Below are 3,133 nucleotides of genomic sequence, written 5' to 3'. Positions count from 1 at the left end.
CGGTGGAGAGGGCGCATCGCATACCACCTAAACAGGGACCTCCTGGAGCCACCCCCGCGAACCTTCATTCTCCGCCTGCTCAACTTCAGGGACAGAGACTGAATTCTTCACGCATCCAGGAATGTGGGGGACCTACGCTACCAGAGTGCCAAGTTAATGATTTTCCCTTACTACTCGGTAGAGACCCAGAAACTCAGGAAGTCATTCGACCATGTTAAAGTGGCGATGAGGGCGCGAAACATCCGCTATAGTGTCCTCTTCCCAGCCTGTCTAAGAGTCCAAGATGGAGAGGCAACCCGTTTCTTCAACACCCCCAGAGAACCATCCTTCTGGCTGGATTCGCTGCCGCAGGCCCGCTGATCAAGCGCATGGTATGTACCACATGACAACCTCACCTGCACTGAACTTTGCTCAGGCCTAGGCCTGTGTAGATCATAGACTAGCCCACAGGAGGGGCGCTCACACCTTTGTTGTACCTGTTGTGCCCAGTTTATAACCATGGTGTGAACTGCTCCAATAGTGGAGGTTAGCCCCCTCCTGATGGGGGAATCCAAGTTAGCACCCCTGACAGAGACATAGTCAGAACATTGTGGCCTGCCGCTCCCTTATGTCTGTTTTATCCCCTCCTGTGGCATTAGGGGCCATACTGTGTATGCCCACCCATTAATGGATCGATTTTACTGAAGGGATGCATTCCGGTTTTCTTTTTCTCCTCTTGGACCCATGTCCCTTACAGCTTGTTGCATAGAGTCAGCGGATGTCTACCACTTAGAGAGTTGCTCGGACGGCTGCTTGACCCCCCCAGAAAGTGTCAGGGGGGTTGAGTTTGCCTCTTGCACGGACCCCCTTTGCAGCCAGCAAGCTGAAATTATTTAGGATGAATACCTTCCTCAGTTTTGTGGGGTGGGGGGGCGGGGATTGTTGCCCCAGTGGGGCCAGCTTGTTCCTTGTTGGGGTTATTTTTTTTTTGTTTTGTTTGTTTGTTTTTTTTTTACCCAAATGTCTTTTTAAAATTCATGATTATTAAGTTTCATGTGTCAGTACTGCCAATCGCCTTCCTTCCGGGTCCAGCTAGGGCCCCACAGAAGAGCACACACGTTTACTCTGTATAGCCACATACAACAATTTGAAGATGACGTCCCTTAACGTTATGTCCTGGAACACCAGGCGGTTAAACTCGCCAGTTAAGAGATCCCTGGTGTTCCAGTTTATCAAGGCTCACAACCCACACATATGCATTCTACAAGAGACTCACCTAGTGGGCGGTAGAACCATGTCCCTAAAAAAGCCCTGGATTGGCCATCATTACTTCTACGTACTCCACCTTTGCAAGGGGTGTTAGTATGCTAGTACACAAGTCTATCCCATTTCGACTTCTGGACCTGGTGCTGGACTCGGAGGGCAGATATGTATTAATTCACGCTCAGGTGGGATCAATGAGGTGGGTCAAAGCAGGCCTTTACTTGCCTCCACCCGCATCATTGACTCTTCTAACTCAAATCACCTCAAAAGTTGCTCTAATTTTGTTAATGACATTATCCTTATTCTGGGAGATTTTAATCTGGTTCCTGACCCCGCCGTGGACAGATTTTCCACGATTGGTAGTTCTCATCCAGGATTGGTGGAGTGGGCGGAGACATATGGCCTGACGGATGTATGGCGCTGGAAGCACCCTCAGACCCGGGCTTACACCTGTCGCTCCGCGTTCCAACGCACCCTATCAAGGATAGACTTGGCCTATGTGGGGAGGGCAGTCCTCCCCAGGGCAAAGGACATCAAAATACTCCCCCAGGGGCATATCTGACCATGCACCGCTGCTCCTGAGTATGGATTTATCCTCCGCCCCAGAATCCACATTGTGGCGGCTTTCCAGGTTCTAGGAGTCAGATGAGGCGGATGGTCAATTTCAGGGATCTCTCTGGGAGTACTGGGAGACCAACCCCGGCTCAGCATCCCCGCTGGTGGTGTGGGACGTCTTCAAGGCTTATACTAGGGGCCAATACCAACTTATTATAGGCAAGGTTCGCAGGGAGAGGTGGGCTCAACTGATTAACGCAGAACGGGTGGCGGGACTACAGGAGGCAAGATTCATCAGGACTGGAGACCCTCAGGATTACACTAGACTACAGGCTCTGACTGGTGAGGTATTGCGTGTACGCACCTCTCTCACTCAGAAGCGAATGCTAGCCCAGTCCCAACGCATTTTTGAGCAGGGTGAGAGATCGGGTAAATTGTTGGCCTTGCTGGCACGGAGCAAGCGGGAGGGATATGCATATCTCATATACAGGACCAAAATGGTGCACCCCTTTATACCCTCGACACAAGACAGAGGAACTCACGAATTGTCTGGGCGAAGCGGTGGTGGTAGTGATTCCTAAGCCTGGGAAGGACCCCTCTCTGTGCTCCTCATACTGCCCAATCTCATTGATAAACATTGATGCAAAACTGCTGGCCAAAGTTCTGGCCACCAGATTGAATACAGTTATACTGGCACTGGTGCACCCGGACCAAACAAGGTTCATGCCAGGGAGGGGCACAGACATCAATATTAGGAGACACTTCACACACATGGCCAGAGCCCGCCCAGACACGGCGGAAGTGGTGGCCTCACTCAACGCAGAGAAAGCTTTTGACTCGGTCGAGTCGGGCTACCTCTGGGAGGTGCTTTCCAGGTTTGGATTTGGCCCTAGATTCATGAAGTGGCTGCAGATGCTGTATGCTAATCCGAGGGCCAGAATACGCATGAATGGCTGTCTCTCAGATAGTTCTCCCCTGGAGCAGGGTACGCGCCAAGGGTGCCCCCTATCCCCGGGACTATTTGCGCTAGCGCTAGAGCCCCTGGCCATAGCCTTACGGGCAGAGGAGAGGGTAAAGGTATACCAGTGGGAGTGATAGAGAAGAAGGTGTCCCTTTATGCGGACGACACCCTGCTCTATCTTGCAGATGCATCTGGGTCACTGACGAGGGCTCTGGAGCTATTCGAACACTTTGATGAAGTCCCGCCCACGGACGTAACACGTACGGGGGCCAGGTAGCGCATGACGTCACCCGCGGCTGTCAGCCTGTGTTTACGATCACACGCCAGTTAGCCGACACTCGGACCTGAGTGCCGGTATATGTGAGTGCACTTCAT

Source organism: Aquarana catesbeiana, linkage group LG08 (genome assembly GCF_042186555.1).
Source record: "Aquarana catesbeiana isolate 2022-GZ linkage group LG08, ASM4218655v1, whole genome shotgun sequence".
NCBI classification, from domain to species: Eukaryota; Metazoa; Chordata; class Amphibia; order Anura; family Ranidae; genus Aquarana; species Aquarana catesbeiana.
The sequence above is the reverse complement of the archived record's forward strand: the minus strand, read 5'-3'. Positions refer to the sequence as shown.